At 40.1% G+C, this 27,415-nt stretch overlaps 1 protein-coding gene and 1 pseudogene across 1 annotated transcript in view; both read right to left on the bottom strand.

Annotated features, from left to right (window-relative positions):
* Positions 1-27,415, bottom strand: part of NDUFAF5 (NADH:ubiquinone oxidoreductase complex assembly factor 5) — a 424,603-nt gene that overhangs the window by 146,229 nt on the left and 250,959 nt on the right. The gene's annotated exons all lie outside the window — the stretch shown is intronic.
* LOC112674304 (U4 spliceosomal RNA) lies at positions 13,622-13,797 on the bottom strand (annotated as a pseudogene).

Consider the following 27,415-nt stretch of genomic DNA (forward strand, 5'->3'; position numbering starts at 1 on the left):
AAAGTCCACTGTTTAAAATGTTAACTTCATCCTAAAACACTCTCACAGAAACATCCAGAAGAATGCTTCAACAACTTGGCTTAGCCAAGTTGACACTTAAAATTAACCATCACATCCCTCCTTAAGATGTAGGTGCTGCTCCTCAGCTGCTGGTAGGTTGAGGTACTGATAGCTCACAGATGAGTCCCTCTCCAGGCACTGCTCTCTCCTTGAGGAATCTGCCTCATCCAAGATCATACCTTGCTCTCCCTGCCCAGGGTATGTCCACATATAAAGACCAGCCTCCTTTGCCTTAAGCTGGGACAATACTAAAGGGCCACCCCTGATACTGAGCTCCCCATGGGATCAGCTGAGCTGTTTGTTGTGACTGCCTCATCCCAGTCTCACTTTTCTTCTGCTAAATGTACTTCCCCTACAAGTGTCCCCTGATGGTACCCTCAATAAGCCTCCTGCACACAAATATCCATTTCAGAGTCTGTTCAGCAAATTATAACTTGCAGGCTAAATGGAGCCCATTGCCTATTTTTGTAAGTTGTTTTGTTGGAACACAGCTATGCCCATTCGTGTATATGGTCCATGGCTCCTTTCATCCCCTCAGCTGAAAGTCAAGAAGTTGTAACAGGAACAGGAACTGTCTGATCCACAGTGCCTCAAATAACTATCTGGCTTTTAACAAAGAACTTTGCAAACCCCTGCCCCAAACAACAAATATACTCTTATTGCCACAAAATTGAAAAATATGTGTAAATCTGAGGTTTTTATATAATTGAAAGTAAACAAAATATTAAAGACAACTAAATTAAATTATTATTTCATATGATTTTTTTATATGATTGGTTTTGTGCTAAGGCCAGCAAGATTTGAATGAGTAATAAAGACATAGTAAATTTATTACAGAAATATTCCATTCATTTATTCCACAAAATTAATTTTTATCTTAATTTTAGTAAAAGCACTATTTTATAATGTAGATTTCACATAATTTATGTTTTACTGATAGTAATGATTGAAGGACTAAAAAAATATGATTGTATTTAAAGTGTTCAATATTTAAGTAAATTTTCATAAAACTTGCAAAGTAAATGTAAATTTTATTTTATTTTATTTTTTTTAAATTTTAAATTCTTTCATATTTTGCTTCAAAAGCTTTTTGTTCTAGGGACACCTGGGTGGTTCAGTGGTTGAGCGTCTGCCTTTGGCTCAGGGCCTGATCCTGGAGTACCCAGATTGAGTCCCACATTGGGCTCCCTGCGTGGGGCCTGCTTCTTCCTCTGCCTGTGTCTCTGCCTCTCTCTCTCTGTGTCTCTCATGAATAAATAAATAAAATCTATTTTAAAAAAGCTTTTTGTTCTAGAATGTCCAAAATTTATTAAATTTTTAAAAAATAAGCAAATCATTATTTGATTTCAAATTTAAACCAAAGCTACATGAAAGTCAAGTTTGTACTTCTTAAAATTTAACAAACCCTTTTAAAATATTTGTAAAATATTGATCTATTTACTGTTGTAGCATTTGATGTTTATCCGATTGCCAAATGTAAAGAACTGGTATCATGCTGAGTTCAAGCGACATCTCGACTGCATATACACAATATATAATATTCCTTAGCTACCACATGAAGCAATTGTAAGTACGATACTAGTGAGTACTTCTAGAGCAAAAACTGGAACACCCAAAGAGCAATAAGAAAATGGATACCAAGCACTATTAGAAATCAATACTTCATTCTTCAGAAACCAATTGCATCCCTGCAGAGGGCAAGGGTTTAACAAGTTAATTCACAGGTCTTTTATCTAAGCTCTGCTATTGAATCCTCTCCCACTCCAAGCATTGTTGGTACTGCTTGTAGTGCTCTATCCCAAGTGACAGAGATGCCCCCTGTGTCCTTTAATGTATATATATATTTGGGTGTGTCTATGATGCAGTGCTTCCTAAAGTATCAGGCACAAAGATAGCCCCTATTGCCTGGGTTCAAGAGCTGTGCTACCACTGGATCGCAGTGACCAAACCTGCCAAGAAGCAGCTGTAAGAAGCTCAGATCAACAAGGGTCAGACTCCCAAGCACAGAGAAAAGAAGGGAAAGGTGGAGAATGGATGGGAGCAACGTGAATGGCCTTACTGAGTAGCCTTACACCCACTTACCTTACAGATCTAGGCCAGTGGAAATTGTCATATATGTCATCTCTGGAACATGTACTGAAGGTCACTGACCTCATCCTATCTCATGCTTCCCTGGTAACCCATCTCCCATTACAAGAGCTGAGCATTTAGGTTATGTGCCACTTTAATTCACATTTTTTTTTTTTTTACTTTTACTTGCATATATTTTATGCAGAATTACTCCCAGGCCTTATGAGTTTTTTTCTTCGGTTTCTTCTGGGTTATCTTTTACTTTTGTGCAACCTCCTCTTCTGATTTAGGAATAGTCTGCTCTTTTTCAACAAGGATCATCTCAATGTGACAGGGAGAGCTCCTATATAGGTTAATAAGACCATGAGCCCCGTAAATTCTATGCTGAAACTTGGAGGCTTTGTTCACCTGGTTGTGCTCAGTGACCAGAGAATATACATCTTAAACCCTTACGTTCAGCATTACTCTCTGCATTTTTAAGCATGCAGTAAAAATTCAGCACACTTTTCGGGCCACCCACCTTGTGTTCAGCCCCATTGTTTGGCCTGGGCACATCTACAGTGATTCTGTCATTGTAGCAGCAGAATAGCATACATTACTTCTGCAAAGTGACATCCTTCAGGCATTTGGTGGCTTTTTGGAAGTACATACCCTTGATGGCCTGGGCAGTTTCACATGTGTTCTTAAAGGGACCTCTTGATTTGCATGATTTTGTAGGATTTTCTGGGTCAGGTGAATAGCAAATCATTTTCAGAGATTACCTCAGGCCACTTATGGGAAGAGCCACTTTAGTTCACTCTTAATTAAGACTTAGATTTATATGTGTGGCAGAGCAATACAAAGAGCAAACCAAAGCCCTCATCCTGAGGTTGAAGGTCAAATGGTTTTCATTCTTCTTTCTTTCACCATAATAATAAAATCACAAATTGCAACCTTTGGGATGTGAAAATAAAAACCTTTTCATTGGGATCCCTGGGTGGCGCAGCGGTTTGGCGCCTGCCTTTGGCCCTGGGCGTGATCCTGGAGACCCGGGATCGAATCCCATATCAGGCTCCCGATGCATGGAGCCTGCTTCTCCCTCTGCCTGTGTCTCTGCCTCTCTCTCTCTCTCTCTCTGACTATCATAAGTAAATAAATAAAAATTAAAAAAAAGAAAAAAAAAAAACCTTTTCATGGACACAAGAGTGTGATGATTTAAGAAATAGTAGTGACCTGGTTCAATCCTGAAGACTTTCCAGATTTGTCTGAGTATTTCTCAAGTCTTTAGAAGTGTGCCTCAACCAATTTAAAGCTTTTTATCTTCCTTACATATGCGGAGGGCAAGGAAAATATTGCTTCACTAGCTCACTATCAAACAAACATTCTTTTATACTCAAATGGTGTTCACCTTCTGAAGGAGAAAAGAAAATTAATATTTATTGTCTACCAAGGGATTCATGGAAATTAACTTTTACTGAATGCCTACAAGTCATTTTCTGGAAGAGAGAGACCAGGCTGGCAGGTCACATAGACTCAGGCTAAAGCCATTGTTTGGAATTGGTTGGCAATATACTGGCTGATAATCAACTAAAGAGAGTCAGGCATCAAAGAGGAATGAGCTGAAACATTAAGCATTAGGCTGCTCTGGAGAGAAGAGACTATTTTTAATACTTTATGAGAAATGAGAGAAGCAGAAAGATGCAGAGATGAGCCACATTGCAACTCAGGAAACAGAAAAAAAGTCACTGCCAAGTTGCATTTCCTGCAGTTGAGGTCCTAGAGGTTCCTTGCTATCCTCACATAAATCCAACTTTACTTGAGTTAGCTTGGGGAGATTTCTGTTCCTTCTCATTGATTTCTGTGACAGTCAAATAGTGTCAATTCTTAGCAACTTCGCTGGTAATTCTACCCATGACATGGGATGTGGGTTTACTGGAAATGCTACATTTTCACACACACACACACACACACACACACACACACACACACACACACATTGTATACGTCATTCTAGAATCAAATAAAACTTTCCATTAACTACATTCTCACTTTACTTGGGTTCTGTATGACTAATCTAATTTCCTAGTTTTCAAATGCTAAAATAATAGAGAATAAAGATGAAGAGTTAAATACCTACCTGTTTCTACTTTGGGGCTGTTAGAAATAGTACTGCTATAAACATTTTTGATATGTCTGTGGTGGACATACACAAGCATTTCTGCTCGGTTCATACCAAGAGAGGACATCTTGGGTCCTTGGAGATACATACATATACTTTTAGCTACATCCCTCAGAACAATAGAAAGTGATGAAACCAGTCCCTTTAGTGGATAGAAGACAAATTGTTAATTTTACAAGCTTTTGTTGGATTCTTGAGAGAGGCACATGATTACCTGAGAATGGGACTTAGACTGAAGCAGAAAAGATGTAACTTTTTAATTTTTAACCTGTAAAATAAATTCACTAGAAGAAGAGGTGTAGTCATTCCATTTCACTATATATCATGCCATCCAAATTCACTATATATATGTCTTGTTATATTTACTTTTTCTGCTTGGAAAATTTAGCTCCCATGTCTCTTTCATTGTTTGATTTAGCATTATGCTTTGCTCTGGAGAGCAGAGACTACTTTTCATAATTTATACCTTTCCTGAGCTTTTGGGGTTGAAGGTCATAAGCTAGGAGTTGGCAACAGAGCACTAGAAATCCTGTCTTCATTAGAACTGTTGTGGAGTTCTGGAGAATCTGAGCTTACTATTCTATTGGGTTGTATTTTTGTACTGGGTTATATTTTTAACATCCAAGAGTGAATTAGGCAGGATACATTGTTCACTGAATATCTCTGGAGACACCAACATATTTTTCATCTGAATGTTTTTCCTTCTGTATAGCATTCATTCTGCCCTAAAAGACATAAAGCAGCTGCCAAGAGAACACAGGCCACTGATTTTTAATAACTCTGAAAAACAAGTGGAGTAAGCATTTTTTTTTTCCCATTCCACCAGGAGAAACCTGAGACTCAAAGAAATTATGTAATGTCTCCCAGGTCACAGGAATAGTTCATAGAAGAAATGGAATTAGAGTTAGGACACCTTTCTCTGTGCACTAAACCACCATGAAATGCCCCCAAACGGCATTCAAGCATGCTGGTTCATACCAAGAGAAGACATCCTGAGGACATTCCTCAGATTCTCTCACCAAGCCATGTCACTGGGTAAAGCCATTTTGCCTAAATCAATTATATTTATTTCACCGTATTTATGAAGCTCTCACCATGTGCAAAGTACTGAGACTATTTAAATAACTGGTGAAGGGATCCCTGGGTGGCGCAGCGGTTTAGCGCCTGCCTTTGGCCCAGGGCGCGATCCTGGAGACCCGGGATCGAATCCCACATCGGGCTCCCGGTGCATGGAGCCTGCTTCTCCCTCTGCCTATGTCTCTGCCTCTCTCTCTCTCTCTCTCTATCTTAAATAAATAAAAATTTTAAAAAAAATAAATAACTGGTGAATATGGATCAAATCATCAAAAATGGGTTATGTTCCTACTGGCCAGCTCCACATGGGTGATAGTTATCTGTTTGGATAAGACAGAATCATATCTTATAAATAAGCAAAATTTCCCTCAGAAGTGTCTTAGAAAAATGTTCCTTGAAAGCCCTTTAGGTAAGTTACCTTTGAAAGTCCTCTGTCAATGACACATTTGAGAGTGACATTCTCATTAAGTGGTGTTCGGTCAGTTCTTCCTTCCCCTATTTCTGTTTCTTCTGTTGAGTACCTGTTAAAGCAGGGGCTGGCACAGGGCCATCTTTTATGTGTATACTAGAATCATATTACGTTTGACAAGATGCTCACACCATGGGCGGGGAGGAGACAAGCCAAGACAGGCCGAGGGGAGAGCTGCTGACATCTGCCATCTCACATGGACAGTGGAATGGTGAGCAGAGCCACCCAAGCCATTTAAGCCATATTGTCCTTTTGTATGAACTAAGTGTCCATATGATATCACCCCCACTGTGTCCAACCTTTCCCTGGAAATTCAGGACACCTTTAGTTTTTCTGTCTTCACTATTCTAGTCAGATATCTTAGCTAACATTCTTTGGCTGTAAATATCAGAAGCCAAACGAGAGAATGAACATGAGGAACATTCACTGGCTCTCTTCCGAGCATGCACTTCCCTCCTGCCTACTTGCCAACGTTTCCAGGTTTCTCAGTGGGAATCTGTATGGATCTGGGAGCTGTGACTCCAGCTCTACTCTAGGGATGGGACATTTGACCTATACTCATCCAATCGACTTAGGCCATCTCAATTCCTACTCCTCTTCCCCAGGCTCCCTCCCACCACAGTGATTGATGTAGAGATGGACATGAGACTTATGTCAGTCTAATTAGCTTGAGTCATGGGACTTCAGTGGGAATTTTGGATCTCTTTTCTTTTGGATGAAAGAAAGCAAATAATTTTGAAGGCTGTGGCAACCATTTTGACCTCATCATAAAGAAGGGATGAAAAAAGCCAGACCCTTGGGGATATCATTGGCCCACTTGATCAAGTATCACTTGAAATGAAATTCCTTTGTCTTTTCAGTAATAAAAACCAAGAAAATCTCCTCTCTTTCTCCATTCCCACCTGCCCCCTCATCCCATCTTTCCTCATCTTTCTCTTTCTCTTTCTCTCCCTCTCTTGTCTCCTCTCTCCCTGCTCCTCCCCCTGATTTTTGTTCTCTTCTTTCCCTTCCTCTTTCCTTTTACTCTCCGGGCCATATTTACTGACCATATAGCCAAATATAGTTCTCCAAAATTACCCATTGTTCCTAGATTCATATCAATTCAAGTGAACAGGCCAGATTGAATTAGAATGTCTTGCACCAACATTACATTTCTGGAAATCAAGGATTTGATTGACTCAATCCTCAGTAGCCCTGAGAGAAAAATAAGACAATGGCAGATTCAAGAGGCAGAAGGAGATACAAATCCCACCATTGATCCACCCATAGCAGTTACATGGAGGGAAGCTGGACAGAACTCAGACCAAATTTGTATCCTAATAAATTGGCTGAGGCAAGGACCTTGAGAGCAAAACGAAGTGAAGGTGATGACAGGTTTTTTTAAGTGGAAGATAGGTTGTAAGCAGATAAATTCTCCAATTGCCTGATTTTTCTTCAACAAAAATCAGATGAAATGATGTCCTTTTAAGAAGTGTATATGGTGCATGATTTCGTCAAGTAAACCAAAGGCAATTCCTAAAAGCCTTTTGAAAAGAAAATGCTGAAATTCCTATGACCACAAGAGATGAAAGATGAGTGGCAGGAAGCAAATGGTAAAAGAAGAAATAAAAAGAGCAGCATTTATATTTAGGGACTTCAGACAAGTTGCTAAAAATGATTACCCATTGATTTAGGAATGATCTGGTTTTTAAGATCATAATTCTTTCACAAATAAAGTGCTTTGAATTTCTTTAAATCTGGCACACACAAAAACCTCTGGTTCAAGATTGCATTATGATTATCCCCTTGTGGTGGCAGACACAGTTCAGGAATGTTCTGTGCTTAGTTGAGCTCATTGTTCCTGTTCAGAAATATTTCAGATTCCTATTCAAGTTTTCTGGGGACAGGAGACCTTTGCACTTAAGAAAATTTAATTCAGCTTTGTTTTCAAAGGATATTCTTAATGAACAGATGTTTTTCCCCATGCATTGTGAAAGATAAAGGTTTGTATCAGTTAAGATTCTGTTAAGTTGGGATCCCTGGGTGGCTCAGCAGAGGAACGTCTGCCTTTGGCCCAGAGCATGACCCTGGAGTCCCGGAATTGAATCCCACATCTGGCTCCCTGCGTGGAGCCTGCTTCTCCCTCTGCCTGTGTCTGCCTCTCTCTCTCTCTCCGTGTCTCTCATGAATAAATAAATAAAATCTTAAAAAAAAAAAAAGATTTTGTCAGGTTGACAGAAACTCAACCCAATCTAGTTCAAGCACAAGAGAGAATTTACTCATGGATCTGAGAAGTCTAAGCTTGGGTGTGCTTCAAGCATGAAATTATATTTTAAGTCACCAATAGACATTGACAGCTGTCAAAGTTTTAGGCATTCTGATAAATGTACAGTCATGTTCAGAACATCACTACTCACAATAGCCAAAAGATGGAAATAGGCCAAAATCTGTCAGTAGATGAATGGGTAAACAAATTGCCATTTATGAATACATGGAATATTATTTAGCCATAAAAAAGAATGAAGCACTAATACATACCATAACACACATGAACCTCAAAAACATTATGCTAAATGAAGTAAACTGGACACAAAAAGACAAATATTGACTAATTTCATTTACATGAAATATCCACAATAGGCTAATTTATAAAGACAGAGAACAGACTGCCAAAAGCCAGGAAAAGGAAAAGATTGGGAATAATTGCTTAATGGGTATGGAGTTTCTTTTTGGGGTGATGAAATGCTTTGAACTAGATAGAGGCAGTGGTTGCACAACATTGTCAAGGTATTAAATGCCACTGAATTATTCATTTTAAAATGGTTAGTTTTGGGGTGCCTGGGTGGCTCAGTTGGTTAAGTGTCTGACTTCAGTTCAGGTCATGATCTCAAGATCCTAGGATCAAGCCTCACATCAGACTCCCTGTTCAGCAGGGAGTTTCTCCCTCTCCTTCTGCCCTTCTCCTCCTCATGCTCCCTCTCTCTCTCAAACAAATCAAATCATTAGTAAAATAAAATGGTTAGTTTTATGCTGTGTGAACCTCACTTCAATAAAAATGAAGAGTAAAGGAAAATAATTTTTAAAGAAGATTTTAAGTGTTCTGCCCTTTAAAAAATAGGGTTTTTAATGAGATTTATTTATTTATTTATTTATTTATTTATTTGAGAGAGAGAGAATGAGCAAGAGAGCCCAATGCAGGGGTTGATCCCAGGGCCCTGGGATCATGACCTGAGCCAAAGGCAAATGCTTAACCGACTGAGCCACCCAAGTGCCTCCAAAAATAGGTTTTTAATAATTAGAAAATACTAATTATTGTAATCATAATTATGATAGTGCTTTTATGGTTGGTTTGCCTCTGTATTTTAAATTTTGAAATAATTTCAGACTTAGAGTAAGGTTTTAAGAATACTATAAATAGGGGATCCCTGGGTGGCGCAGCGGTTTGGTGCCTGCCTTTGGCCCAGGGCGTGATCCTGGAGACCCGGGATCGAATCCCACGTCAGGCTCCCGGTGCATGGAGCCTGCTTCTCCCTCTGCCTGTGTCTCTGCACCTCTCTCTCTCTCTCTGTGACTATCATAAATTAAAAAAAAAAAAAAAAAAGAATACTATAAATAACTTCCATAGATCTTTCTCCCATATTTGCCAATTGTTAAAATTTTATTGCATCTCTACTGGAGAAAGTAGAGTGGTAGTTACTAGGAGCTGGTGGTTGGAGAAATAGGGAGATGTTGGTCATGGAATACAAAATTCTGGCTATAAGATCATTAAGTTCTTGGAATATAATGTACTGCATAGTGATTATAATTAATAATTTTGTATTACATACTTGAAAGTTGCTAAGAGAGTAGATACTAAGTGTTTGCACCACATAGAAGAAATGGTAATTATGTAAAGAGATGGAGGTATTAGCTAGGAGGTGTTAGCTAATGCTATGGTGTAATCATTTTGTGGTATATAAGTATATCAAACCAACACATTGTACACCTTAACTTAGGCAATGTTATATGTCAATTATATATCAATAAAGCTATAAAAAATAAACTAAATTTTAAAGGTTTTAGTGTATTTACTTATTTTCTCTATTATCTACTTACCTGCCTAGTATGTGTATATGTTTATATACATATATATGTGTATATATATATTCACATAATTATTTTATTTTAAGGATATCTGCAACTCTGATACTCTATAAATAATGGTGGAAAGTAGGGTAGAGGAGCAAGTAGGTCTGAGGACATCCATAAAGCAATGGCATCTGGTTAAGTGAACCTTAGATGCTGTGGTTTTGGATAAGAGTAGTGGAATGGGGAGAGGGGGAGAAGACTGTGGTGAGAGAGGAAGTTCCTGGCCATCTGCAACAACTTTGCAAGTGATGGGTCACTGCCAAGCTGAGTGCCGGGGACCACCAGCACAGGAAACAGGATGTGATGGCACCAGTCCAGCTCCCAAAGTAGAGGGACCTGCTAATCAAGCCATCAACCCCATCTGCCCACATTTCTGATTCTTCTTTGGATTGTGTTTGCTGTCCTTTGCTTTTGAAGATGACACCACCAGTAATGTGCCCCAGCTGGGAGAACAGGTGTCACTGATAAGACCAGCAGGGCCCCGCGATCTTCCCACGCTAGGACCATATGGTGATTACTCTTTGTTTTGAGGCTCTGGTTGCCACTCACGTTCCTGTGTTAGGTGCAGTGAGTTTTGTAGACTGTGGATGGCTTATTAAGAGGCGTCTCATTTCTTGTCCTCCCATGTGTGAGAGCCTGTCTAAGCCACAGTAAATACTTTTTCATCCAGCATATTTCTGTGAAACTCTCAGTTGTCATGTGGGAATATATTCCAGCTTCATTCACACTAATGCTGTTTATAAAATTGATTCTATAAATGCACACGTGCTTTCGGCTGTTTTTAAAGCAAGGCAGCATGTTTAGAGGCCCTTCATCCTTTTATCTGTGGAATCTACTGAAAAGGACATTTTTGGAGAGTTATCTTTAAAATACACACAACTGTGTATAAAATAAAATGAATAGCTTAACAACACTGGTTCAACATCAGAGTGGTTATCACATCTTTTATGCTGGGACATATATACTGATGGCTTGAGTTAAACCACTTCAACCAATGAAAATTCAGCAATGTCCTGAACACAGGCAAATTATACAGAGAGATTGGAGTTTACCAGACATTGGAAAGGTGTAATTTTCTTCATTTTGACTGAGAAACATTTTTCTCCCCCAGAAACTCTGAGACAGCAATCTGGGTGCTTATAATCCATTTGGGATGAGATCCCAAGAAAACTGATGGGAGAGGAGGAAAAGAACCCAATAAAGGGCAAGGTGGTTGATAGATAAAGGTACTATGGACAGCTAAAGCTTAATTCTACTAGAGTACTTTTGGAGACAGCATAGAACAATCCCTTTAGAGCGAGCCCCCCTGAGGCCTGAGGGAGCTGGAGTATTCATATCCTAGTTATTACTTGAGGGTTGCTCAGGGACCTGCCTGACCACCTGTAGAGTGGGGCAGAGCCTAGTCTAGCTAAGGGGCCTTCAAAGAGTCTGAAATGTTGATAGCTGGAATTTAGGTGATAGAAATGCTCAAGGGAATATGATAGTATCTGCTACCTATGAGGCAGGCAGAGTCTCCCATTTTGCTACTTGGGAAACAAGTTTAGAGACATTTAGTGACTTTCCCAAGTTCACATGGTATTCCAGGGTTTTTCTAACCACAAATTTTTTTATTGAAAACTGAAGTCAAACTGGCACAAGCAAAATAGAGAATGTATTAACTCACATAACTCTAAGCTCAGGGGTAGGTCTTGGGGTTCAGCTGGATCTGGAAACCCAAATCATGACATTAGCACCATAGTCTGGCCATTCTCTTCTGTGTATATTTATTCATTAAATATTTATCTCCAGAAACTAAACCAAATCAGTAGTTGATAGGACACCTTATAAACAACACTACTCAATTGAGAAAGTAAACTGCCTATGGATAAAGTATAAGGTAATTTTAAATGACTAAATATTAGTAAGTAAATAATAATACAAGAAGGTTGTGTATACATCTACAAGTTGGGAGACTTTGACAAGCTCAGAAATTGGAATGAATCTGTCAAAAGCAACCAATTTTGAAAACAAAACAAATGTTTTCTTTTCTTTTTTTTTTTAATTGGAGTCCAATTTGCCAACATATAGCATAACACCCAGTGCTCATCCTGCCAAGTGCCCCCCTCAGTGCCCATCACCCAGTCACCCCAACCCCCTGCCCACCTCCCTTTCCACTACCCCTTGTTTGTTTCCCAGAGTTAGGTGTCTCTCATGTTTTGTTACCCTCACTGATATTTTCATTCATTTTCTCTCCTTTCCCCTTTATTCCCTTTCACTATTTTTTATATGTTTTATTTCCTATCCAAGTTTCTTTTATTTTTTTAAAATTTTATTTATTTATGATAGTCACAGAGAGAGAGAGAGAGAGAGAGAGAGAGAGAGAGAGGCAGAGACACAGGCAGAGGGAGAAGCAGGCTCCATGCACCGGGAGCCTGACGTGGGATTCGATCCCGGGTCTCCAGGATCGCACCCTGGGCCAAAGGCAGGCGCTAAACCACTGTGCCACCCAGGGATCCCTATTTCCTATCCAAGTTTCATCTGAGATCTTACAACTCTAGTGCCCTCTCTGCTATTCCAGTAATGGCTTAGCAATTCAAAGTCTCATTCACAGGATTTTAAGTGGTGCCTTGTCCATTAGTGGTGTGTCATACCCTCTATCCTAGATTGTGGTTACCCACTTTCAGTGGACCCAGTGGGTGTTTCAGTATGCTTCTACCATACATTCTCTCTTTATCCACCTCAGACAATATGGTCCTCTCCTTGTCCCAAGACACTATGTCAGGATCCACAAAATAGAGCCTACGCTAGAAGGACTCAGCAAGTAACTGGAGGGTGTTTGTTGGTGGTGAGTCTAAAAGAGACTGGCTAGAGCAATGGGTCCTAGGAAACTCCTGAGCAGAATGAGTTGTCAAATTAGTTCTTGGGAAAATGGGAGGAAGTGCCATCAGGGCGTCAGGAAACAGGGAACCCAGGAGGATAACTGTGACAAGAATGAGACGAGGGAGTGTCCTGCAGGTTGGGTTCCCTGGGAGGAACTCTGAGATGGAATTTGGTTTGCAGGATATTTGCTGGGGAGTGTTCTTAAAATCAATGCCTGAGGGAAGTAGGAGAAAAAAGTAGGAAGCAGGAGTGGATGGAGGGAAAAGATCAGCTGCAGTGTGGAGGCTAACAGGCTCCATCAATTCATGGGAAGCACGGGAGCCAGAATGGGTCTTCAGAGTTGTTCTGAGTCAAGCTGAGATGGCTGGGCCTTTGCTTAGTCACTGCATGGGAGCAGCCTCTGAAAGTAGGTGGTCTTGGATGACTCTGCTTCCTGCAGCCAAGGCAATCCTTGAGGCATGAATAATTCAAAATATATCTTCTGAAATTCAGATCTCTGCGTGCAACTGCCAACTTGACATCTCTTTCCCATATGAAAACAAGTTAAGAGATGGAGAGACAGGAATGAAAATACAGAGCAAGATGATGGTGGTGGCTGCAGAAAAGTAACAGAAGACAGAGGTAACAAAGCCTGTGTCACTCCTTTCACAGTTTCCCAAAGGTTTATCATTATCCTAGAAATGGTTCTGTGGGAATGGACCCCAGACCTTCAAACACTCCTGTCAGGATCTCTCCACTCTTCTACCCAACATCCTGCTCATTGATACACTCCTCACATTTCACAGTTTGTGAATATTTTCTCCTTTTGCTTTGAAAGTTGATCTTCTTTTATTACTAGCTCAGTGTTTATGAAATGACCTTTAGGAATTAATATAAGACCAGTGTAATTTAAAGGTCTCAGAGCCAAAAGACTTTGGAATAAAGGTCCCAGGACTTCAATTAGCAATAATCGCGCCTCGGATAAACCTCATTGGCTACGATACTGCCACTGCGCAAAGCTAGGTCCCAGGACTTCAAAGCAGAGATGGCAACCAATGGCTTCAGCCATTGAGATTTTCTTGGGTAGGGAAACTCTGGATTTTTTTTTTTTAATTTTTATTTATTTATGATAGTCACAGAGAGAGAGAGAGAGAGGCAGAGACACAGGCAGAGGGAGAAGCAGGCTCCATGCACCGGGAGCCCGACGTGGGATTCGATCCTAGGTCTCCAGGATCGCGCCCTGGGCCAAAGGCAGGCGCCAAACTGCTGCGCCACGCAGGGATCCCGGGAAACTCTGGAATACAGGAATGAGACTTCCTCCCTGTCTCCCTTTTTCATCTGCAAATTGTTTCATAGGTCATATACTGAAATGGAGGTTCAAATTTGACCCCCCAAACTATGATTTATCTCCAAAAATTTAGAGGAAGGAAAAACAAAGAGAAAAACTTTAGAAGAATGAAATTGTACATTTGTGGTGTTGGAAAGAGTATGGGATTGGAAGCCAAGAGATTTGGGTTTTTGGTCCTGATTCTGCCACTGAAAGTAGCTATTTGACCTTGAACAAAACACTGGAGTTTTTTGGCCTGTTCCATAAAAGGAAGGGGTCTGGGAATGGTTATCTGTTAACTGGCCCTTCCTGCACTTCTTTGTCTTTTCTTTTTTTACTTGTAAAGCACTTTTATTCTTGGTTCTCTTTCATCCGGCTAAGTTTACTCAGTGGAGCTGGGTTGTTTCCTGTCACTGGATGAAAACTCTGGGCAGCCAGAATGACTTTTCTGATAACTCATAAGTAATCCAGTTTCCCAATCTAACTTTCCTTTTAATGAAAAGATTCTATTATTTGCATGATTGTGAGTGAAAATAGCATACATTGCAGAACTATGTCGAAGTCAGCAATGTGCTTCCATATATAGCAATTCAATTGGGCCTCACAAATGTTAACAGGCCTATGAGGGGGCTGGGCAAATAGTAATATTTTTCCCATTTTCTTGCTTGAGAAAGAAGTTTAGAGACATTTAATTATATATTGTATCAAGGTTTTTTGGTTGAAAGTTCTTCCTGAAAAAAGAGTTCAAACTGGCCCAAAAATGAGAGCTTATTGGCTCATGCAATTGCAAAGCCCTAAGGTAGGTCTTCAGGTTCAGCTGGATCCAGGAACTCAAACTATAACATTAGCATCTTATTTCTTCTCCATAATCTGGTCATTCTTTTCTGTGCATAGTCTTCATTAAATTAAAAAATATTTATTTAACACCTGTTATGTGTTAATCATTGAAGACACACAGAGTATGATGAACAAAACATTGTATTTAGAACAGTGACTAGCACACAGCTATGTTCAATAAATATTCATGGAATTTACATTCTCACATTCATGGGAAACATTCATAGAACTTACATTCTACCAAAAGTAGAGGGCATAAACAAATAAATAAATAATGTATATTATGTCAGATAGTGATAAGGACTATGAAGATAACTAAATCAGGAAAAGGTAAGAGTAAGAGTGTGGTCAGAAAGGAGTCTATCAGGGTACTTGGGTGGCTCAGATAGTTGAGCATCTGCCTTCAGCTTGGGTCATGATCTCTGAGTCCTGGGATGGAGCCCTGCATCGGGCTCCCTGCACAGCAGGAAGTCTGATTCTCCCTCTCCTTTTACCTCTCTCCCTGTTTTCTCTCTTTCTTAAATGAATAAATAAAATCTTTTTTAAAAAAAGAGTCTATGATAAGGTAATTTAAAACATTTTTAGTATGGAAATTTCAAACACACAAAAAGAGAAAAAATAGAATGATCCATTACCCAGTTTCACCCATTTAGTTTCACCCATTATCAACATTTTTCTAATCATGTTTTACCTATTTCCCTTTTATCTATGCACACACACACACACACACACATTCACACATAGCAGCCAAATCAAAACATCATCCCATTCTATCCATAATATGTAATTAAGACCAATGAGAGCATTTTCAGCATCATCTACAATACCATTATTATACCTAACAGAATTTTTTTTAAGATTTTATTTATTTATTCATGATAGTCACAGAGAGAGAGAGGCAGAGACACAGGCAGAGGGAGAAGCAGGCTCCATGCACGGGGAGCCTGATGTGGGATTCGATCCCGGGTCTCCAGGATCGCGCCCTGGGCCAAAGGCAGGCGCCAAACCGCTGCGCCACCCAGGGATCCCTATACCTAACAGAATTAATAAAATATTTAGTATCAGTGAATACCCAGTAATAGGGTGATATTTGAAGGAGGTGAGGGAGCAAATCACCAGCTATCTAGGGAAGAACTTGGCAAACAGAGAGCTGGAGGTCCAAAGGCTCTGCAATAGGATCTGCTTGGCATGTTTAAGGAACAACGTGGTAGCTAGTGTGGCTGCAGCAAAGGTAGCAAGGGGGTGAGCGGGTGGAGAGAGGTCAAATGTTAATTGGGAGTTGGACCCAGAAGAGTGTCAAACAGGGTAAAGACTACTGAGTGAGACAAGAGATTTCCATGAGATTACAATAAGGAGGTTCAAGCAGCTGGAGTGATCCAGTCAGACCTTTAGTTGAAAGGATCACTGGCTGTTTTGTAGAGAATGAACTCTAGGTATCATCTTAGAAGAGATAAATTTCAAGACACTATTGCAATAATCCAAGCAAGAAATATCAATAGATTGGAGCAGGCTAGTGGAAGCAATGAGAAGTGACTGGATTTTGGAATTATTTGAGGATAGAGCAGAAAGGGTTTCCTTATGGATCAGATGTGTGATGTGAGAGAAAGAGAGAAGTCAGGGATGACTCTATGGTTTCTAATATAAGAAATTGGGTCAGTGGTGGAGCCATTTATGGAACAGAGAAGATCAGGGGAAAAGCATATTTGGGATATGTAGATGCCAAGAGTTGCTTTGGATATGCTAAGTTGCAATGCTTATTCAACATTTAAATGGAAATGTCAAGTAATCCACTGGATCCACACATCTGGTCATTAATATAGAAACCAGGCTGGAACCTGCAGTGCAGGATGTATTGGTTCAATATACTCTGCCATTTTGTTTCTTAGATCCTCACAAACCCAATTCCAGTGGAAGAGAAAATGTTTATTTTCTGGTCACTGAAGCAGAATTTTGTGATTTATCTTGGTTACCTTGAATCATTGTCAATCACTGCAGCCAGTGGGAAAGGAACCTTTGATTGGCCAGGCCTGTGTCCTAAATTCCCCCATTGAGCCAGGGCAGGGCCAGCACATTGACAGAGAGTGGAAAAGTTTGATTCTTCAGAAAACTATGCCTAGATGCTTAGGAGGATGCTGGGAGGTAAAAACCATGAAAGATTAAGTGGTAGATCTGGGACTCAAAACAGGAGACCCACACCTTTGTAACAAAATTCTGAAAGAAAAAAACCACACAGAGTAAGTTAACAGGTGACACTAAGAGAAGAAAGAAATCATCCAAGTGAGAAAACCAAAGACTGAAACAATGGTGCCTAATTCCCTGTTTTAGGGCTCCTTTGGGAAGCTTAAAGTTAAACGATTGCCAGTTCTAGTCTACTAGTGTTTCTGGGATCTATTACATTGTAACTAACCACTCTGCAATTTAGTGGCTTAAAACAAGAAACACTTTATCTTCATGGTTCTATAGGTTAATGGACCTTAGCTGGGCAGTTCTTCCCTTGCTTTGCTTGGACTATCGCCCAAGTGGGACTGGAGTCAGTCATCCAGAGATTTACCTGGGATGCTGGGGAAGTGGAGTCTCTTTCCCTTTCCATGTGGTCATGGGACCTCTCCTTTTCATATGACGCCTCCACATGTTCCCTTCAGCAAGGTAGCCAGACTTCTTAAATGCCAGCTCAAGGCACCCATAGGTAAGTGTTTGAAGAAGAAGTAATAAATGGAAATTACCAGTCCTCTTAAAGAGCTCACCTGCAGTGTTATTTCTGCTGGTTCTATTGCCTGACACAGTCCTGGGCAAGCCAAAATTTAATGTGGGAATGAGGAGTGGGCCAACACAAGGCACAGACAACAGGAGGAGTTCGCTGAGGACCTTGGAAAACAGCTACCAAAACTGCATCATGTGAAACCCAGGATTTTTGCTAAGGCTAGCCTTGCCCAAAATGTGACCATAGAACACTAGTGTCACAAAGTATTCACGAAAGAAAAATGTATTGCCATGTCAATTAATTTAGAGAATGCTGCATACTGTAAATAATATTAGATTATTACATTGTCCATTAAAAATTATGGATTCAGAGAAGATAGGCACTAGAAAAACCCATGTGACGTTGTTTCATCTAGAGTCTTATGGTAGATTACTCCAAAAGGGAGAGAACCTAAGATGAGGGTTTATGTTCAAGTAATTTTTAAAAGTGATCTTGAGGAAGAAGAAGAATGGAAGAGAGGAAGGAAAACAAAGCCTGTCTAAAGGTACGCTATTGAGTTGATGACCACTGTGGTTGATGGGGGCTCTATACAGAGTTCCACTGATGAGCTGTGTTAAATGCACCTCAGAGTTTTCTACCTGAGAGATGGAAAAGGCACTTTTATTCACTGGCTCCATCCCACCGTTGACGAAGTTTCCCTGTCGGTGTCATCTCCTTCACATGTCTATGATTGCACATGCATCAGAAGCTCTCAACAGGTTCCCTGCAGCCATCCCAGCCTGCAGTGATGAGGAAGCCTTGGCACAGAGGACAGAGATGCATGGCACTTCCTAGGTGAGGTACCTGCACCTGGTGAGGGTGGTGTAGCAAAGGCTAGAGTGAAACAGTGGGCCAAAAAGATGTGAGTTGAGGTGCAAGGTGTGTTTGATGTAGGTAACATCTCTCAAACTTGTTTGCCCAAGGATCCCATTTTTCCAATGTTCCCTGCCATTATCACATATTAGTAATGCTATGCAGAATACCCTTGTGAATGCATAGGTCTAAATAGAGGCTAAAGATAATGTTTTTTGTTTTGGAGGATTGAGATCATATCAAGTATCACTTCTGACCATAATAGTATGAAACTAGAAGTTAATTATGTGAATAAAACTAGAAAATTCGGGATCCCTGGGTGGCGCAGTGGTTTGGCGCCTGCCTTTGGCCCAGGGTTCGATCCGGGAGACCCTGGATCGAATCCCATGTCAGGCTCCCGGTGCATGGAGCCTGTTTCTCCCTCTGCCTGTGTCTCTGCCCCCCTCTCTCTCTCTCTGTGTGACTATCATAAATAAATAAAAATTAAAAAAAAAAGAAAAAAAAAGTCGAATTGTATTCTTAAAAAAAAAAAAACTAGAAAATTCACAAGAATGTGGAGACTAAATGACACATTACTGAATAAGCAGTGGGTCAAAGAAGAAATCAGGAGAATTTTTTTAACTATCTTAAATGTTAAACCAAAACAATAAAAACTGCCACTTCTCAGTTATCATTCCTGATTTTGTATAGACTGTGTTCTTTCTGACATTCTGGTTGAGCCCTCTTAGCATTGACTAAGCGTCCATTGGAACACACCTGCACCGAATCTCCTATCCCCCATAACACACACACTCATCTGCACTTCTACCACTAAGGATTTTGGTTTGTGGTAGACATAAGTTAATTGCCTACATAGCACCCATTTCTTCTAAAAGCACTCCACAAGTGAACTAGGTGACAATGGTCCTGTTCTTAGCTCCAGAGGTGAGCTGTGATGATTTAAGGGATTCAGTACATTCCCCATTTGAGCCCTGGTGACTGGGTTAGAGACAATGCTCAGTGATTTTCTGAATATGAATGAGGTATCATGTCACCCCAGTTGTTATTGGTAGCCACCTTGTGACAGAAAGAGCCAGCCCCGAGATAAAGCCAATGTTGTGAGGAGAGTTTAGGTTAAAAGACTCTGGGGGGGGGGGGGGGGGGGACTGGATCAGCTCTTTCCTGAAGTTTAGCTCACCTCTAGATTTCTTAGTTGCCCATGGCAAGAAGTATTCTCCCTGGCTCAAACTGGTTTGAGTTTGCGTTTCTGTTGTTTGTAACTGATTACACATAACTTGATTGCTTTTTTGGAAAAGATGACCAAATTTCAGACTGAACTATATAAGCTTTTATGAGGTAAATTGCATGAGGCCTTATTTTTCAAGATGTCCCTAAACTGTAGTAGAAATAAGAGTAAAACCCCAATACTCTTCCAGAATTTTGGTAGGAGAAAAGTAGATTTCCCATATGAGGAACATTCTGCAAAATAACAAGCCTCAAATAAGTGACTCTTCAAAGGGTCAAGGTCATGAAAGATGAAGAAAGGTTGAGTAACTGTTCCAAACTAAAGGAGGCTAAAGAGGCATAACAGCTAATACAAATGTGACTTTGGGTTAGATCTTGGAGGAGATAAAGGAGATTAGTGGGACAATCAGAAAAACTTGAGTAAAGTCTGTAGATTAGTTAATAGTATTGAATCAATGTTAGTTTTCTGATTTTGATAATTGATCTATGGTTACGTAAGTTGCCAACATTTGGGGAAGTTGGATGAAGTATATAAGCATCTTTGTAGTATTTTTGCATTGTTTTTGAAAGTTGAAAATTATGTCAAAATGAATATTTTTTCAAAATGAAAATCTTTTTAATTTTTAAGTTAAAAAATAAATAACAGCTTTGGAATGGCCCTTTATTAATGCAATGATTAGAGTTTCCATTGCTGTGATATTTCATGAACAAGAGGGAGCATGGAGTTACAAAGCTGCCCTAGAAATCCATGTATTTGTAAGACTCAGAATTCACAGTTCTGACCGGAAGACACCAGGCTGAAGACAAATCTATTTCTTTTATGATGCCTTGTTAAGGGTCTCTACCTGGAGAATGAAAAAAAAAAAAAAAAAGAAAAAAAAAGTTTGGTTTGAGAGTAAGACAGATGTCAATCCAGAAAATTTTGAAAGCAGGCAATTGTTTAATTAAGACTTCAGTCTCAGATTAGAGAGCAAAAGGATTTGACAGAGAAAATGCAGAGAAGACTCATCTGAGTGGGTTGTTTTGGCACCTATGAGAAAGTTGTAAGCCAACACTTAGAATGGGTGAGCCTGGAAAATAGATTTGGTAGAAAAAGAGGATGATTCACTCACCAATAATAATAGTGATAAATACTGCTGACAAGGAACTTTTAATTAGCAAATGGGAAATAAGCCCCCAAGATACATATGCTTTATGTATCCTTTAGACTCTAAAGAGTCGTTTAGAAGTGAGGTCAGGACAAATTCTTTTCAAAAACAGGAACAGGGACCCGTGGGTGGCTCAATGGTTGAGGGCATGATCCCTGAGTTGGGCTCTCTGCAGGGAGCCTGCTTCTCCTCCTTCTGCCTATGTCTCTGCCTCTCTCTCTCTCTCTCTCTGTGTGTGTGTCTCTCGTGAACAAATAAATAAATAATCTTTTTTTTAAAATAAATAAATAATCTTAAAAAAAAAAAAAAAGACAGGAACATTTGTAAGTAGCTCCTGGCCCTGGAATCAATTGACCTTGGAGGGGGGTTTTTTGTTTTTGTTTTTGTTTTTGCAATGTAGGAGATAATGTTCTCTCTTTCAGAGGAAATCTAATTAGTTTCCCACTGAATTAACATGAAGATTATTCTGAAATGCATCAGAAAATCACCGTCAAGTATATTTATTTCTTTCTCCAAGTAAAAGGAGTATCTTGTTTTATTTTTCAGGATCATTAAATATGATTCTGATTCATATTCTGAAATTGGGAAAGAAGGCCAGTACCCAATTCTGGGAAGTCGATTCAATCAAAAGCCTGAATTTGGAAACTTGTTTGGAGGACTTCCTGCTCTAGAATGAGGCATTGACTGGGATGGAGGGGATGCCACCCTCAGGATGCCACCATCAATGGGAGATGTTAAAGTTCTGTACATGATGCCTCTATTTGAGTTTCTTTTTCTTTTTCTTTTTTTTTATGATAGAGAGAGAGAGAGAGAGAGGCAGAGACACAGGCAGAGGGAGAAGCAGGCTCCATGCACCGGGAGCCCGACATGGGATTCGATCCAGGGTCTCCCGGATCGCGCCCTGGGCCAAAGGCAGGCGCCAAACCGCTGCGCCACCCAGGGATCCCATCTATTTGAGTTTCTACCTCAGAGGTAGGCCATGTTAAATAGGATCATTTCTGATTTTACATTTTTTTCTATTGCCTGACAGCAAATGCCCTATAATTTCTTCTTCTCTTCCCTGTGTTCTCCTCCTTCTTCCTTTCTCTTCTCTTTTTGTCTCTACTTCTCAGGTCCATGTTCAGTCTTCTTCACCATCATCTGCAGTTTCATTTTGCATGATTCTAGGGAATAAGATGTTGGGAACAGAAAAAAAAAAAAGCAATAACTGATAAGTGTTCAAAGTATTCCTCCCATTGAGGCTTTCTGGACCTCCAGCTCCACTGGTGGGTCCCATCCAGGGTTTGATGTAACCATACAAAAACATTATGATTTGTATCATTCCTCTGAGGGCAAGTGCTGATCTTCAACCTGGTCCCCTCCTTGCTTTAGTCAAAGTGTCACTTATTAACTTCCTTGATCTTTCTTTTATATACCCTGGAGGGCCTTGGGTTCATTGCATTATTGTTCCCAGTGCTTCACTGTGATGATCATTTCACAATATATGTAAGTCAATTCACTATACTTACACAGTACTGTATGTAAAAAGAAATTCAGAATTGAAAGACCTGGACTGTTGACTTACTCCCTGGGAGCTTCAGTTTCCTCATAGATAAAATGGACATAATAAATTGAATATGAAAATGTTTTTAACCCCATAACAGCTATTCAGAGGGAAATTGCTGTTGTTACATTCTGAGTATATGTTGCTATACCCATCTCTGCAATGAGAAAAAGCAAAAAAAAAAAAAAAAAAAAAAAATGTTATGGAAAGATTGATTGCTAGTGGCCATTTCTGGCAAGCTTTGATCATTGCAATAAGAAAAAAAAAAAAAAAAAGAAAGAAAGAAAGAAAGAAAGAAAGAAAGAAAGAAAGAAAGAAAGAAAGAAAGAAAGAAAATACAAGACTCAAGCTTCTTGAGGTTTTTGGCTTGGCCTCCAGCTAATCACAATTCCAAATGTTGGCCAGCAAAACACCACCATCACATTTAGTTAGGCTCTTTTGCAATGTTATGGAACATGCATTGGAAAGAGCAGGCTGAGGGTGTGATGCACCTGGGACTCCCAAGAATGTTGCAGAAGCCCAGCCAGGAGTGGCCTCGGAGCCATTCCAATCATGTAAACGGAGTGATTATGTGAACCAAGTGTTTCTACTTGGCTAAACATCAGAAAAGTGGCCCAGCTAGTATAGAGAGGAAGGTAGTGTGCCTGCAAACTTAGACTTATTCAGAGTGACTTCTCTTCAGAGGCAATGCCAGGTTTGTTAAGTCCGATAGCCTAAGACAGCGAGATTGGCTATGTTAGCTGTTTTGGTCTTCTTGGCTGCATCTTTCCAAAATAAACCCTCCTGTATAATTACTTTAATGAGTGAATCTGTTACTGCAGATTAATGGCTGGACTCCTATTTAGCATTAGCAAGCCCCTTCCCAAAAAACCAGTGGTTCCCAGAGTATGGTTTCCCTAAGCAGCAGCATCAACATTACCAGAGAACTTAGAAATGCAAATTTTCAGGTTCCATCCCAGATCCATTGAATCTGGGTTTTTGCAGGCCGTCTAGGGGATTCTGATTCACACTAGAGCTTGGGAACAACTACCCTGTAGTTTCCTTTGGCCAATTCAAGAACATAGCTCCAACAATTTTTCCCTCTGCTCCCACATCATCAATTTCTCCTTCTCCATCTGATCATCCCCATCACCACAAGTATTCATGCTATTATGTTTCTCATTGTAAAATAAACATTCTCTTGATCTCACTTCTCTTGCTATAGTTTTGCTCTTTGCTTCATTTTAATCTTGATACACAAAACTCTTCAAAAGAATTGTCTGTGTTTTCCTCTGTTTAAATCAACTCAAATTATGCTTTGCCATGAGGACTCCAAGAAATTTCTCCAGTCAAGGCTAGCCAACGACTTCCATGTTAGTACCTAATGGACAATTACCAGTCTGTGTCTTACTTGGTCACTCCCTCTTCCTAAGAACACTTCTTCACTTGGCTTTCAGGTCCCTGGTCTCTACTGGTTTTCCTCTGTTTGAGAAAAGCACCCCTCCCCCCTCAAAAAGAAACAAAAAACCCACAGATCCCAAATGGCATTCCTTAGGTTCAGGCCCCAAGTCACTAAACCAGAACTTAATCCCTAACCTAACTGCAGTTTTATATTACCCTTAACCAGTCAACATGGAATTTCCTGGTCAATAATGAAAATTTACTAATAGATCCCTTTCCTTCCCCTTCGGATGGCAACCTTGCCTAAACAACACATTCCTCACTAATAAATTCCGTTCTTCTCTTTTTTTCTATGATTTCTCTTTTCCTTTAAAAACTTTTCTTTGGTTTAGCTCAGTGGAGCTCCCCCCTATTTGCTAGATGGGATGCTGCCTAATTATGAATCATTTAACAAAGCCAGTTATTTATTTTATTATATTTTTTAGAGAAAGAGAGATAGGGATCCCTGGGTGGTGCAGCGGTTTGGCGCCTGCCTTTGGCCCAGGGTGTGATCCTGGAGACCCGGGATCGAATCCCGCGTCGGGCTCCCGGTGCATGGAGCCTGCTTCTCCCTCTGCCTATGTCTCTGCCTCTCTCTCTCTGTGTGTGACTATCATGGATAAATAAATAAAATCTTTAAAAAAAAATAATAAAGCCCTGAAAAAAAAAAAAAAAGAGAGAGAAGAGAGAGAGATAGAGTACTATTGAAGGGAGAGGCAAATGAAAAGGAGAGAGAGAATCTTAAGCAAGCTCCATGCTCAGCACAGAGCCAGGTGGGGCTTCATCTCACATCTCTGAAATCATGACCTGAGCTGAAATCAAGAGTCAGACACTTAACTGACTGAGCCATCCAGGCAGCCCTTAATAAAGTCAATTAGGTCTTCAAATTTACTATTTGAATTTTGTTTAACACCTCTTATCCCACAACTCCTTCTGAGCCTTCTTTGTGGATTCTTCTTCATATCCTTGGCGTCTTAATGCTGAATGCCAGGGCTCAGTTTTTGACCACTTCTCTTCTTTATCAACACCCACTCCTTTAGGTGATCTCATCCTTATTCTCATGACTTTAAACATGGACTATATGTTTATGCCTCTCAGATATATATTTCTAACCCAGAGATGTCCCATGAACTTTATACTCATATATCCCACTGCCAAGCTGGTAGCTCCATTTGTCTATCTATTAGATATATCAGAGCTAACATGCCCCAACTTGACCTTCTGATCTTCCCCCTACTCTACAAAGTTTTCCATCTATAGACTTCTGCATTTCACCTATTGAAAATGCCATCCTTCTTAAGGCCAAAAAGCTTGGGGTCATCTTTTATTTTTCTCCTTCTCACATAACATACAAGCAATCAAACACAAAATCATGTTGGCTCTACTTCTGAAATGCAACCAGAATCTGACCACTTCTTATAACATCCATTGTCACCACCCTGGTCCTTGCCACCATCATCTCTCACCTAGATTACTAAAGTTGTCTCATGAATGGTGTGTCTTCTCTTTCTCCATTGTTTCTCTACAGTAGAATGTCAGCAACTAGAACAACCCACTTAAAATATGATAAGTTTGGGGGCACGTGGCAGCTCTGTTGGAGGAGCTGGAGGAGCACATGGAGGAGCATGTGACCCTTGATCTTGGGGTGGTAAATTTGGGCCCCATGTCAGGTGTAGAGATAAGTTAAATAAATAAAACTTTCAAAAAATATGTTACCATCATGTCCCTCTTGGTCTTCAAACTATGACATGGCTTCTGTGATATTGTGATTTATAATAAGAAATATATATTTGGTCTTCATCCCTTTCCGAGCCCAGAGCTCCTAAAACCCTGGGAATTTCCTTAGTAATAGGAACTATATTGATGTCTTTTGTTATGTTAATGAATTAACTTTTGGAAAGCACCTAAATTTGGAAGCTAGCTACCAAGGGAATCAACAATGTGATGAAAGGGTTGGAATCTTTAATCCCATCTCCTCAATCTCCGTAGAATGAGAGAAGGGTTGGTGATTGAGTTCAATTGTCTATGTAATGAAGCCACCATAAAACAAAAGAAAACAGAGTTTAGAGAATTTCCCAGTGAATGAACACGTGGAGATATGGGGAGAGTGCCAAGCTTGTAGAGGACAAGGAAATTCTGTACCCTTTTCACATACTTTGCCTTATGTATCTATTCCATCTGGCTGTTCCTGAGTTATACCCTTGTATAATAATCTAATAAGTAAGTACAATGTTTTTTGAGTTCTATTAGCTGCTGTTACATACTAATCAAACCCAAGGATGGGATCATTGGAACTCCAGTCCAAAACTGGTGGTGGGTGCAGGGAAGTAGTCTTGTAGGACTAGCCCTTAATCTGTGGTATCTGACCCAATCTCCAGGAAGATAGTGTCAGAATTGAGTTCAATTATAAGACATTCAGCTGGTGTCAGAAAATTGCTTGATATGCGAAGAGAAACCCACATCTTATAATTGGGTCCACATCACAGCTCCCTGTTTCATTCAAAGTCCTCCCCCATCAATTGCCTCCTTGACCCATCTCCTAACTCTCTCCCCTTGCTTCGGCTCCAGCTACACTGACTTTGCTACCTTGAAGCCTGCAGGCTTGTTCCCACCTCATGGCCATTGAACTGGTTGCTTCTTTTGTGTGAAATAGCTGGGCTCCTTAACTTATTCCAGTCTTTCCTCAATTGTCACTTTTTAAAGTGAAGCTTACTTTGTCCACCCAACTTAAGTTGCAGCACTCCTAGTCCATCTTACAAGTCTTGCTCTTTTTTTTTTTTTCTCACTGTGTTTACCATCTTCACCATATATTACTTAATGGTTTAGTCTATTGCCTGCCTCCCTGCACCAGAAAATAAGTTTTACAAGGGCAGAGATCCTTGTCATGGATGAATCCCCAGCTCTTAGAACAGTTTCCAACATATGGTCAGCACTCAATATATTTGTTAACGTTCAATTGAATGAATAAATGAGTGTGTGAGTAAATGCATGTGGAGTTATTTGGGGCCTTAGTGATACTGATGTCATCACTCTGTCTTTGATCTTAATGTATCTTGTCCAGAGGAGTTGAAAATTTTCTTCCAGTTGTCATAACCCATCTGGATTTCATTCTTTATTGCTAACATCATTGCACATCATATCTTCAAAATCTCAAATTAAACAGAATATGAAGGTGGAAGGGGAAGCAAAAAAGGAAGCCAGACATCTCAAACTGTAAATTGCAAGGGGAGCTAACACTTCGAAGCTTGAAAATATTCACTGTTGTCAGTGTTGGTTTTTTACCAAGGCCAGAAGAAAGTGATGGTGCTTGAAACATAATTGCAGTTGAGTTCTGTAGACAAAGGGCGGGGAAAATACAAAAGACCCAGTGACAGCAAAAAATAATGGTAGGACATTTCAAATACAGGTCTTGGGAGTCAAACTAGTGAAGAACAAAAGAATGATGGCTATGGCACAGGAGAGGTTTTGCATTATCTTCAGAAGCAGCAATGAACGGGAAACCGTTGGGCCGGCGGGATCAAGGGGCTGGGCAGGCCCCGACAGACCCGCGGCGGACCCTCCCTCTTGTTGCCCTCGCCTCGGAACTTG

The sequence above is a fragment of the Canis lupus genome, chromosome 24, assembly GCF_003254725.2.
Source record: "Canis lupus dingo isolate Sandy chromosome 24, ASM325472v2, whole genome shotgun sequence".
NCBI classification, from domain to species: domain Eukaryota; kingdom Metazoa; phylum Chordata; class Mammalia; order Carnivora; family Canidae; genus Canis; species Canis lupus.